General features: G+C 37.9%; 1 pseudogene; it reads right to left on the bottom strand.

Annotated features, from left to right (window-relative positions):
* The window catches only part of LOC131900544 (vomeronasal type-2 receptor 116-like), a 41,682-nt pseudogene that overhangs the window by 21,991 nt on the left and 5,419 nt on the right, over window positions 1-14,272 (bottom strand).

The raw sequence follows: 14,272 nt of genomic DNA, 5'->3' as shown, positions 1-14,272 counted from the left end.
AAAGAGGAGGGATCATACGAAAAAAAGATATTGAGACCATGATTGGAAAAAGTACAGAGACAACTGCCAAACTAGTGGAAACACATGAACCGTGATCCAATACTTGAGGAACACCCATGGAACTGGACTAGGCCCCCTGGATAAGTGAGACAGTTGTTTATCTTGAACTGTTTAGGGGGCCCCCAGGCAGTGAGTCTGGGACCTGTCCTTATTGCATGAGCTAGCTTTTTAGAACCTAGTGCCTGTGCTGAGACACTTTACTCAGCCTTGGTGCAGGGAGGAGTGGATTGGAACTGCCTCAACTGAATGTACTCCAGGCTCTGCTGACTCCAGGGGAGACCTTGCCTTGGAGGAGATGGGAATGAGGCATGGGTTGGGGGATGAAGGCTGGGGGTGGGAGGAGGAAGGACAGTGGAATATGTGGTTGATATGTAAAACAAACAGAAAATCTCTTAATAAAAAGAAAAGAAAAAATAAAATAAATATATATTAAAAAATAAAAATATCATGACTTAAGCATGATGGAAAGTAAAATAATTTACCTGATGACAGTCATAGAATATTCCTCCTAGTTTGGCTACATGCTGAGACTCTACTAATTGATAAATGATTTCATGGTAGGTGTGGGCAACAGCATACACAGCATTGTATAAATTGTAACCTTCTTCACTCAGGACCATGTCAAATCTGTGTTGTGAAAACCATTCCAATGTAGTGTTGAATGAACAATGATTCATTGAACTAAAGTTTGTCTCAGAGACTGAACAATTAAAATAATTCCACTTTGTTCTCATCTGAGAAATGTCTACTGGATATCTGGAAGTGTTCATTGTTTGCATAAAATTCCTAAATTTAGAAACCTTGCCATGGTGGTGTGCAAAAGTGACAGTCCCTTGGAAGGGGTCAAGGCTGAAATCTCTGTTACTTGTGGTGATATCCCATTGTGAGGTAGTGACCCAGATTCTCTGTACACCTAAACATCCCCATCTTCTGAAGCTGACTTCTAGGGTAGAGTTCATTTCACCATAAATAATAACAACCTTTGCTGATGATGTCATTATTTGTTTGTCATATATTCCAGCCCTTGCTGTATATAATTGCATGCTATCTGGGGTCACATTCACAAAAGCTAAACAGACTCCATTTCTTTGAATTTCTTCTCTCAAGTCTGAGAGAAACTGAATTCTCCAGTCATCATCTGAGACAACCAGCCCTACCCAGGTCCATGTAAAATAAAGCATCAAAGAGACCATGGCCTTTGGCAAACATATATCCTTGTGTGCTATCTGGTAGACATAGGGAAATAGGACATTATCACTCAGGATAGGATTAAATGGTCCAAAGAAAATCTGAAGGATGAAGAACAAAGAAAGCAATGATATTGGATTATGATAGTCAGGAAGTTCATTCATAGTTATGAGTTGTATTACTCACCTTCCAGAACTCCTATAGAGGACAATAAAATTAACCTATAAATATTGTGTTTTAGGTCTATTGGATTCTAGAATATTTATAACAAGTTTGAATGTTCAACAAAAGTTTTGCATTTTCCCCAAATTCATCTATTCTTTTAATACAAAGAAAGGTTGGTGACATACCAATATGTGATTTCTTAATCCTTTAGAATACATAGATCAGCACACACAAACTCATGCTGCCCATTCTCTGTAGAACCGTGGGATTGGCATAGACAAGCTATTATCTCTACTTTTTACCACTCTGTCTCACCTTTGGATGTTTGATAAGGGTTGTCATTTTTATAGATGGTCCTGTAAGCGACACATCACATGTAAATTTTCTACAGTCATAATTAGGAAGTTTTGAGACACTGTTTTGTGTTGAATGTATTTCACTGATTACTTTCAATGAATCAAAACACATGTCAGCAAGGACAGAAAATATCAAAGACATGTTGGGTAAAAGATAAGGGTTCTTGTGGATCTCTTCAGTAGCAAAAATCAATACCAAAAAAAACTCAAATTTCCTTGTTGGTATTCTAAAAATGACACAAGAGCATCATAGAGGATATTATAAATATGAAATTTTCAAAGCCATTTAAGTAAACTCTAGATGTAACCAACTGTCTTATTAAATAAGAAACACAGAACCAATGCAAAGAAGAAAGCCAAGAGATCAGAGCTAAGAGCCTTACCTGCCTGCTGCAGCTAGCCTCTTCAGCCAAGAGACCTCTCCAAAAGAGACCTACTTCCTGTCTGTTTGTCTTTATATAGACTTTCTGTTCTGCCTTCTCATTGGTTGTAAACCCAACCACATGACTGCCTCGTCACTGCCTGTTTGTACAGACCTCCAGATCTTCTATGGTTAGTATTGAGATTAAAGGCATGTGTCTCCAATGCTGGCTGTATCCTTGACCACACAGAGATCTACCTTGTTCTGCCTCCTAAGTGCTGGGATTAAAGGTATGCACCACGAACGCCCAGCTCTGCTATGGCTTGCTATTAGCTCTGACCCGCAGGAAAATTTATTTATTAACATACAAATAAAATCACATTTCAGTACAAATAAAATATCACCATATTTCCCTTTTTCTATTTTAATAAAAAGAAAAAAGGAAAAAGGCTATAGCTAACATAAGAAAAACTATATACAAAAGTACAATAACTATATACAATATATATAAGTAATAAATACCTAAACAATGTCTAGTCCATTTGTATTTGACAAATTCAGAGAAAATAATTCCATTATCTATCCTATTTTGTTAAGTCCAAAATGTACCTAATTCACTTTCTATCCAAACTAGTCTTCAACTATAACTAACTAATCTTCAACTATAACTAACTAATCTTCAACTATAACTGACTAATCTTCAACTTTCTCAGAGACCCAAGAAGGAAATAAAATTAGCTAACAAAAATAAAAACAGGAAGTGCATACAAGCAACTTCCAAAAATTTGTGAGTTGACAGAAACAGCCAGCTGCCTGGACAGTCACCTGAGGTTTCTCTGCAGTGTTGGGGTACAGACTCATTTGTGAAGTAGGATGTACACAAGGTCAACAGTTCAACCTCACATTGGGTGAGAGCAAACCATGTACCAGAAACACCTGAATTTCACTAGTGTCATGTCATGATTCAGGATTTTAAATTCTGGAAATTGTTGATGGTTTTTTAATTCAGCTGTCCATTCTTCTTGGCTGTGTATATATGGCTTCATCTCAGCATCCCGTTCTTCTCCACATCCCTCTATTAAATGCCAGTCTACTATTGAGAGGAGTGAGCTTAGTTACTCTTTAAGAATAACTGTTTAGCTGCTGTTCCATTGAGCTTCAGAAGCCATCGGCCCACTGCCTGTTAAGCTGCCTTCGAAGAAAAGGGCACTGTACCTTTTCTGGATTGTGAAGGCCACTTCAGGGATGGTGCCATATTGTCCTGGCCTCAGAAGATGCCTTTTGATAAAGCCATAACCACACTTGTTTTGGCAAGAATCAGTAGTCCTTTGTTTCGTGTCCTGTCTGTCCTGTTTGTCAGCAGTTGATTCGAGGATACTTTGTTGTCCAGTGGCTAACTTTTGCCACAATGAAAGTTAACTCCATATGCAGTTTCTTCAATGCCCATATTTTCTCTGAAGTAGATTTTTGGTACTGCCAGGAGCTGACATGTCACATAGTCATAACAAAAAAGAAAAATTTTGTAAGTTATTAAAACATTTAAATGCCATGTTCTGTAGATCTCTGAAGGGTTAGAAGATGACCTGTCTATCTAAAACATATCTGCTCAATTTTTAAAACATATCTAATATGACTACAAGTTCTATTGTAATGTCTAACTACTAACTTTCATTTCTTTATATCCTAATAGTTGGTAATAATAGCATTCAAGGATCAGAAAATTGCATTACATTGTTAAATGAATTGTATAAGTACAATTAGAAATATACATATAGCATTTCCTAACAATATCAGTTTCAATATATATATAATTTATATACAATATAAAATGATCTAATCCAATGTAAAGTATTTAAAACTAGTAATTGTCTTTTTCTTTTCTTTTCTTTTCTTTTTTTAACAAGAACCTTAAATCTAACCTCCTTTGCTTAGCCTTTTTCTTAACCCTTGACAACAAATTATAACCAACCCCCCTAAACAATGAAAATTATCCCAGACCCAAAACCCATTAAAAAGACCAAAAAAACAAACAAATTATTCAGTTCATCATTTTTTACCCCAGCAATAGTTCATAGATGAGAAATATCTCCAAATAATCTTTGAAAGTCATTAAGAGTCTGTAGTCAATCTATCCTAATTTGCACCTCTTGGGGTCTAATTTTTTGTAGCTCTATTTTATATCCTAAATAATTAATAGAACCTCCTCTTTGTATCTTTTCAGGAGCAATTTGTAATCCCCAGCAAGGCAAAGTTTTCTTTACTTCTTCAAACATTCTTTCTAAAGTATCTGCATTTGAGTCACCTAGTAAAATATCATCCATATAATGATAAATTATAGATTTAGGAAATTTTTTACATATCACTTCAAATGGCTGTTGTACAAAATATTGGCACAGAGTTGGGCTATTCAACATTCTCTGTGGGAGGACCCTCCATTGAAATCTTTTAACCAGCTGAGAATTATTATAAGTAGGCACTGTGAAAGCAAATCTTTCTCTGTCTTTTTCTTGTAAAGGTATTGAAAAGAAACAGTCTTTTAAATCAATAACTATGAGAGGCCATCCTTTTGGTAACAGAGTAAGCAAAGGAATTCCAGATTGTGGAGAGCCCATTGGCTGAATTACTTTGTTAATTTCTCCAAAGTCTGTTACCATTCTCCATTTACCAGATTTCTTTTTAATAACAAATACAGGAGAATTCCAAGGGCTGGTTGATTCTTCAATATGCTGAGCATTTAACTGTTCTTCTACCAGCTCTTCTAAAGCCTGGAGTTTTTCTGTTGTTAAAGGCCATTGCTGAACCCATATAGGCTTGTCTGTTAACCATTTTAAAGGTAGAGCTGTTGGTGTCTTTGGAAGATCATCAGATGTTGTGCCCTGTTCATGGATGGCTGGTGAGTACTCATTAGAATAATATCTTTTAATATTTCTCTCAGAAACATGTGCTAGTTTATGATTTGTTTCTGAGGTTGGAGGGACGTTAATCTTAGTATTCCATTGTTGCAACAAGTCTTGACCCCACAGGTTCATAGCTATGTTAGCCATATATGGTTTTAATTTTCCTCTCTGCCCTTCTGGACCTATACATTTGAGCCATCTTGCACTCTGTTTCACTTGAGATAATGTCCCAATTCCTAACAGTTGAACATTTACCTCCTGAAGAGGCCAAGTTGGATGCCAAAATTCTGGTGCAATTATGGTAACGTCCACTCCTGTGTCTACCAGACCAGACAACAAAAGACCATTTATTCTTATTGTTAATTTTGGTCTTTGTTCATTAATAGAAGTTTGCCAAAAAATTTTCTTTATGTTTTCTCCTGAATTTTCTATTCTCTCTGTTTCATCATCCCGACCAGCATGATTTATTCCAATAGGTATTTGGTTATTTAATTGCTTTGAGTAGGGGTTTCCTCTATGACTGCAGGAAAGGTTTGAACTGGATTAGCTATGGAGGCCTGCATGAGGCCCCTCTGGGAGTTTCCCAAAGACTGAGGCAAAGGATTACCTTAGCTGTCCCTTGTTGATCTACATTCGTTGGTCCAGTGTTTTCCCTTACCACACCTTCTGCATACTCCAGAAGGAAGGGGCATTCTGTTGCCAGTGTTCCTTGAAGAAACATAGTTTCTAGGAATGACCTGTTTACAGTCCCTTTTCAAATGTCCTTGCTTTCCACATACAAAACATCTAACATTGCTCAAACCTTTTGAAATTGCTTTTCTTACCCATATATCATCATGATCATAAGCCTCAACATTAACTGTATCTCTAATCCAATCTTCCAAAGGTGCAGATCTTGCCTTTAATGGCCTGATTATTCTTTTGCATGCTGCATTCGCATTCTCAAAGGCCAAAGATTCAATTATTATCTGACTAGCTTCTGAATCCAGGACCATTCTCTTTACTGCTGAAGCCAGTCTTTGTAAAAAAAAAAAAAATCTGTGAAAGATTCTTTTGTGCTTTGTATAACCTTTGTAAATGACTCAGTTTTTTTCCTGGTTCCTCAGCTCTGTCCCATGCATTCAAAGCTGCCGTTCAACATAAAATTAGGGTTTGGACATCATATAAACATTGTGTTTGTACTGAAGCATGTTGGCCTTCTCCAATAAGCTGATCCTGGAAGACTTGTATTCTTTTATCCTTCCATTGTTTTTCTATGTTTTTAGCCTCATCCCTGAACCACATTTGCCACTAGAGCCTTTGACTGGGTTCCAGAACAGCCTGTGCCAGCTCCTGCCAGTCCTGTGGTATAATCCTATTATAAGTTGACCAGGAGTTTAACATTTGCTTTACATATGGGGAATGCATGCCATAAGATACTATTGCCTCCTTAAACCTTCATAAATCTAACATTTCAATTGGAGCCCAAATATTTTGTGTAGTCATTTGATTAGGCAACTACTGTATGGTTACCGGATAAATTAAGGATGACTGTGTGAAAACAGGCTTTCTTTCTGTAACCTTATGATCCAATCTTGAAACAACTTCACTATTAATTTCTTCTGTCTGAATTTAAATTTCTCTATGATTCATTTTTACAGGTTTAACAAGTTTTTCTAAAACTGTTATCTTGGAACTTAAATTGATTATCTTTTTAAATAGTAAAATGAGGATAAGCATAGTAATAAACTGCATAATTCGATCAACATTAATCTCATATAGTTGTTCCATTGTCAGACTGCCTAAAATTTCAAACAAAGCCCAATTTTCTTCCAATGTACACAAAAAACCCATTTTTTTAATGTGGAAAAATTCTCTTTTAAATAGTTTCCTTTAAAATATCTGATATGTTAAGTGACTTACTAAGTCTGTGTAGAACAGTAGAAATCTGAGGGAATTTTAAAACAGCCACCTAGTGTCCAAGGTGTGAATCCAGAGAGAGAGAGAGAGAGAGAGAGAGAGAGAGAGAGAGAGAGAGAGAATGAAAGAAAGCATAGCCAGAAGCTCTAGCTAAAGCTTAAATCCAGCCACATGTTCCCTCTTGAGCCGAGTCAAGCCTTGGCTCTGGCTTCCTTAAGCTCCGACCACATGCATTGCTTTACCTGGGCCCAGGCTAGGGAGCCGGCCACCCAGGCAGGAAACCAGACCTGCCACCAAGCCAAGTCAAGCAGTTTTTAATGGATTCTTGTCATGTTGGGTGCCAAATGTGGATGTAACCAACCATCTTATTAAATAAGAAACACAGAACCAATGCAAAGAAAAAAGCCAAGAGATCAGAGCTAAGAGCCTTACCTGCCTGCTGCAGCTAGCCTCTTCAGCCAAGAGACCTCTCCAAAAGAGTCCTACTTCCTGTCTGTTTGTCTTTATATAGACTTTCTGTTCTGCCTTCTAATTGGTTGTAAACCCAACCACGTGACTGCCTCGTCACTACCTGTTTGTACAGACCTCCAGATCTTCTATGGTTAGTATTGAGATTAAAGGCATGTGTCTCCAATGCTGGCTGTATCCTTGACCACATAGAGATCTACCTTGTTCTGCCTCCCAAGTGCTGGGATTAAAGTCATGCACCACGAATGCCCAGCTCTGCTATGGCTTGCTATTAGCTCTGACCCCCAGGCAACTTTATTTATTAACATACAAATAAATTCACATTTCAGTACAAATAAAATATCACCATGTAAACCTTTTTCTATGGCCCTTCTAAATGTCTGTATTAATTCTATATATCTTCATGTAAGGGCATAGAAAAAGTGATCTTTAAAGATGAAAGCATTTCCAGCATTTATCTAAAAAGAACATTCTGATGTAAGAGTTTTTCTCCATGTGAAAATACATAAAGGTCTTTTGTGATCTCTGAATGCCATCCATAAACTAGAATACAACCCTAGATAATCAGTGTGCTATATATTTGTTTTGGGATTGTCATTCCAGAGAAACATGAAAAAAACCATTTTATGAACCATATATCTACAGGATTGCACTTTATCCTTTCATTTTTAAAGGGTAATTAAAGAAGGAATAAAGTTTAACAGATTTTATTAACTTAAAATTTCATTCATGTATATAAAGTGTCTTTATTGATATATTGAGTATATCAATAGTCATACAATAGATCCTGGCCCCCAACCCCATGTAGATATCTCCTGCTCCTCCCTAGTCTATGCTGTTACTTAGAATTAAAAGAGATCAAGTGAATACAAATAAGAAAGGAAGAAGTCAAACTATTGATATTTGCAGATGTTACTATAGTATATATAAGTGACCCCAAAATTCTATCAGGGAACTGCTACAGCCAATAAACATGACTACAAGATTAATTCAAAAATATCACACAGGTCCTCTTATATATGAATGATCAGTGGGCTAAAAAAAAAATCAGGAAAACAACCCCCTTCACAATAGCCACAAAAATTTAAAAATATGTTGGTGTAATTCTAACCAAGCAAATGAAAGTCCTGTATGGCAAAATCTTCAAGTCTTTGAAAAAAGGTAGTGAATGAAATATCAGAAGATGGAAAGATCTCCCATGCTCAGAATTAACATAGTAAAAATGTCGATCTTACCAAAAGCCATATATAGATTCAACACAATCACCATCAAATTCCCTAGGTAAGATAATGCAGACCCAGAAGATAAATATGGTCTATACTCATTTATATGTGGATATTATTTGCTAAATAAATGATAACCCAGCTACAAACTGTAGACCCAGAGATATGAGGTATAGAAGACATGATGGAGATCATGTGGATTGCAATAGGAGGGAGAAATAGAATAAATAATAGGGGTGGACTCGGCATGGGAGGATGAAAACAAAGGTGGAAGGAGGCATCAAAGTATTTTAACTGTGGTACACCAGGTCATATGAGAAGAAATTGCACACAGGATGCTCCTAGAAATTAAACTTTTTATAGAAATAACCCAAACAGGAGACCTCAACCTTCTGGATTATACAGAAGATATGGCAAAAGCCAACACTGGACCAATTAATGCAGATCAACAAGAGATACATGTGGCTTGCTCTTCCATAGATGTGGATCTTCATCAGCCACTGAATTCATCATAAACAATGAGCTTCTGACATGTCAGACCTGAAATTCATGCTCACATGGAATTGAAAGGATTTCTAATTATCTGTTTGAATGTAAAGGAAGAGCCTTATATAGTAGTGCTTTGTCTTTCTCTCAGTTGCACCATTTGAATACCTTAAAACTAATTCATCTTCTGAAAACAACACTTCAATCTTGAAGCTCTCCATTTTATTTTTTAAAGATTTATTATTTTATTTTTAATTATGTGTATGTGTGCATTAGTGTGGGGGTATAGGCATATGAGTACAATTTCTCAGGAAAAATAAAGGCACTGGATCTCCTGAAGTAGGAGTCACAGGCAATTGTGAGCCACCCATCATGGGTGCTCAGGCCCAAACTTGGGTCTTTTGAAAGCACTACACATTCCCAACCTCGCTCTCCATCTCTCCACCCCGAGTGTCTTTATTTTAAAAGACCACATTTTGACTCAGCTGCTGAGATTATTCAGATGAGGCCTTTCTCTGTCATTGGCTTTGTTCAAAACTTAAGGAAATCTGTGCCTTTCCTGGTACTGCACTCTGGTTCCTTTGCCAGCCAGTCACCCTGACCTTGCCATGATTGCATTGTTCATGTTCTCAGTCATTTCTGTTACCCCTCAGGCAGAGAATTCAGTCATGGTATTGAATTATGAGGCCATGGTTTCTCTGTAGCTTCCAGTTAGTGACTAAGGAAGAAAAAGCTGGAGTGAAGTGGTAAAAGTAATGGCACCTATTACTTTGTGCATCCCTTAGGTTAGGACAGAACAAAAAGAAGCACACCAAATGAAAGTAAAACTGGCATCAGTGAGAAGCTTGAAGTCTTCCAAATTGGCAAATTAATGTACATGAATAATTTTGCAAGGTTGGAACAATTATTTCTGTAACTGGGCCTTTATTTCATGAAATGACTGAAGAGATTGCATTTCAGACAGAGGTTAGGTTGAGTCTTCATATGGCAGTATTTGTAACATATCACAGCCTATGTCACCCCTAGTCCTAATTAAGTGACACCCCCACAAAAGAGGATGAGCTTGAAATTGTGAGCTGGCTCTAAATGAACATGCCCATGAGGGCACATCTAATAAGCCTGCACATAATGGGTGTCCAAATCAGACATGCACACCTCTTGAGTAATATTTCCCTTGAAAAACAGAAATATGTGAAGCTGGACTGTAGTCTGAGAGTAGCAAAAAGTAGACTAACCTACGAAGAAATTTGTAAAGTTCCTTTGTAAACACATGCATAAAGTTTTCAAAGTGCAAGGTTACCCAGCAGATTATTGGGGTATAACTGCTGCTCTTAAAAAATAACCAGTAGGGATTGAAGACATGAGTCATGGGTTAAGAGCACAAGCTGCTCTTCTAGAGGACCTGTGGTCAATTCTTTTGTTTTGATTTGAATTGGTTTGTTTGTTTGTCTGTTTGTTTGTTTTTAGAGACAGGATTTCTCTATGTAGTTTTGGTGCCTGTCCTGGATCTCACTCTGTAGACCAGGCCAGCCTCAAACTCACAGAAATCCACCTAGTTCTGCCTCGTGAGTGCTGGGATTAAAGGCGTGCTCCATTGCCACCTGGCCAGTGTTCAATTCTTAGCACTCACATAGCAGCTCACAACTGTCTGTAACTCCAGTTCCTGGACCTACGTAGACAACAGGCATGCATGTGGTGCACATACAGAGATACAGAAAAATCACCCATACAGCTAAATAAAATGTTATTTTAAAAAAGAAAGAAAATAGCCAATAAATATATTATACCCTCTTATTGGAAGTTTAAATTAAAATATGTAACCAGGTTATTTTTTTAACTGGTGAGTACTGTGTAGTTCTAGATAACCATTAGGCTGAGACAAAGTAAACTAAATATTGCCAGAAGTGTGTTATACATCACATGTCACATTTCTTTGTTTTCTGTCAGAGGTGCGGGGGTGTTTACCATAGAGTCTTGGACATGCTGGGCAAGTGCTCCAGTTCTGGTCTGCATCTCCAGCAAGAAAACTTTAATAGGATAAAAAATCTTACTGCTGTTTGATGGTCCCAAATAATCTTAGAGAGCAAAGCCACTGCCCAGATGGACAGAGCAGGGGATTGGTAAGAATGAGCTACATAGAAGCAGACTGTCCTCTGATCACATCAGACTAACAGACTTGCTCTGCTGCGGATGAATTTCATAGCAGAGCAGATTCCTTGATGTAGTTTTTCTGTTAACACAAAGGAGCAGGAAGAAGTCCGAGTTGAGATACCTCAGGAGAGAAAAGCATGTGCAAACTGCCAGCGAGTGAGTGTGATTTTGCCTTTAAAGCAAGTGAGCAAGTTTAAAAACTATGAAAGAAACACCACCTATTAGTCTTGTGTTAAACAAAAAAATTAAGGCCATTCAGAAGTGACTGGAGTCCCAGACATTTCCAGAGCACCTCTGAGAGCTGGTAAGTGGACCAGCTCTGTCCCATATGCTCTGTAGTCTTTTCCAGAGCCTATGGATTCCTCATCTGTGCCTTCAGGAGACAGGATCGAGTGAACTCTCTGCTGTCAGCTAATTTCAGATGTGGTTTCTTGCCAGGACTAAAACCTTTTTAAGCTCAAAACTATCATGAATCACAGCCAATGGAAGCTCTATTTTTCTTCAATAACATCATCACACTTCAAAGTGTGTAAAGTTGTTAGTTCTCAAAAGGATTCTGCATATATGTTAACATATGCGTTTAGATACAACCAACAATCTTTAGAACTGTATGTATTAATTCATTAAATGACTTACACTGCCAAGCTAATAAAATGAGATCATGCAAATTCATGTCTTCATGAAGCTCTTATTCTTCCAAATACCAAAATTTTTACATTAAAAGTTTTTGGTGCCATGATTTTATATGAAATAGAACTCTTATCTTAACTTTGGCCCGTTGTGAGTAGATTTCTAGTATGTTGTTATAGTGGTTTAAGTTTGGGCTGAGTTTTCAGGTTCTTGGCCTCCTCAAGGATCTTTAATAAAGACTCAAACACTGTAAACATACCAAGGAAATTTATTTTAAACAGAAGACTGATTAGAAAAGAGGCCACATGGGATAAGATACCCAAGGGCTCCAGGTTGTTGTTGAGGCTTCTTTTCATGGGTTCTAAGGAGGATTTCACTTAGAAGGGATGAAGTTTGTATGGTTCTCTATTTTGACTGACCCAGACTAAAGTATATAACTACTTCTGTACTGTGCCTGTCCCCAAACTGTATCTGATTTTAATCATATGCACACTGAATGCTCTGTAGTCATAAGATGGTTAGTCATAATAGGGGATTATCCATGAAAGTTCACTTGAAGCACAGTTGCTTTTATTGTGCACTCAAAACTAGCTCAGTCAAGGTTGGCTTTGTTGCAGAGTAGAGACCAAAAGACCACTCACAGTGACCAAAGTGAGAATTGAGACTGTGCATTAACCCAGCTGGCAACTGCCTGGAAAGCAGCACTGAATGCATTTTACAGGGCAGTTTTAAAGGTAAAGAGCACAGGAAATCTATATCCTGGTTGGCAGGGTGAAGTAAAGTAAGCATACAGTTTATCAGAAGCCAAAATTATGTAGTTAGCTGGCATATTTGGACCCAAGTTTCTAGCACAGGGTTGGGTACTTTCCCATGAGACTTCATAACAGGAGTAGAAAGGGTATACTTAGTCTTAGGGTTTCTATTGCTGTGAAGAGATACCATGACCACAGCAAATCTTACAAAGGAAAAACATTTAATTGTGGTAGCTCACTTATATTTCAGAGGTTCAGTACATTGTTATCATGGTGGGACATGGCAGCCTGCAGGCAGACATGGCTAGAGAGGTAACTGGGAGTCTTACACATCTTGCAGGCAACAGGGAGTTGTCTGACTTACTGGGTGGTATCTTGAGCATATATGAGACCTCAATACCCACCACCAGAGTAACATACTTCCTACAGCAATACCACACCTATTCCAACAAAACTATACCTCCCAATAGTGCCACTCCCTTTGGGGGCCATTTTCTTCCAAATCACTCAGTGGGAGAGAGTTGAAGGAGGTGTCAGTTTCAGATTAAAATAAAAGTTGACCCAGTTGAAACCAGATGGAGGGAACATTGCTCTGTCACAGGCCTTCCTACTTTTATACCTGAATATAACCAGAATATGATTTAATAGAATGTTTAATTCTGATGGTTGTTAAGGGGAAGACAAATGTATTCTATTGTTTAGAGTGGAGTGTGTGCATAGTACATACAGGCTCTCAGATGACCAAGTGCACTATTAGAAGAGGGGTCTACACAGCTCAAACTAAAGTCCTTGGTTGCTAGATGTGGGAGCCTACAGTTACTCAGTTTTCCATGGTGACTCAGTTTGAATCTGAAGTCCATGCTGACCCAAAAGAGTTGCCCTTGTCTCTTAAGAAGCTGTGGGAAAGGGTCAATAAAGCACCTGAGAAAGTACCCATTATCTAGCTAATGAAGGCTGTTGATGCTAGCAAGAGGCACATGATAGAAAGCAAAGATACGTGTCCCTTAATTCAAGGACAGAGTAGGGATGAGGTTATTTTCTTATTGTAGCTGGAGAATTTTTCTCCAGCTCCCACCGCCAAGTCCCGCCAGTCCTGGAGCCCACTTATAAAATAAACACACAGACTCTTACATTATTTAAACTGCTTGGCCATTAGCTCAGGCCTATCATTGTCTAGCTCTCACTCATATTCAGCCCATTTCTATTAATCTTTACTTTGCCACATGGCTCGTGGCTTACCGGTACTTAACATCTTCCTTGTCTTAGCGGTGGCTCCAGCCGGTCTCCCTTTCCTTCCTCCTTCCTCAAATCTCCTCTCTCCTTGTCCCAGCTATACTTCCTGCCTGGTCACTGGCCAATCAGTGCTTTATTTATATAGAGCGATATCCACAGCACTTATGGTAGTGCTTGGCTGCCTATGCTGTGTAAAATGCTTCCTTCTGCTTCTACCTTTAGTTTGTATATAAGTGAGTGAAGCAATAAACCTGGGGCTACTTGGTATTGACTGACAGTCCACTTGACTCTGAAAAAAAAAAACAACCAAAGAACCTGTACTTCTCAAAATTAGAAAATCTAAAAGAAATGAGTAATTTCTGTGATAAATACCACTTACCAAAGTTCAGTTATTATCAGATAA

The sequence above is a fragment of the Peromyscus eremicus genome, unplaced genomic scaffold (assembly GCF_949786415.1).
Source record: "Peromyscus eremicus unplaced genomic scaffold, PerEre_H2_v1 PerEre#2#chr22_unloc_1, whole genome shotgun sequence".
Lineage (NCBI taxonomy): Eukaryota > Metazoa > Chordata > Mammalia > Rodentia > Cricetidae > Peromyscus > Peromyscus eremicus.
Note: the sequence above shows the minus strand (reverse complement) of the source record. Positions and strands in the feature narration are given on the sequence as shown.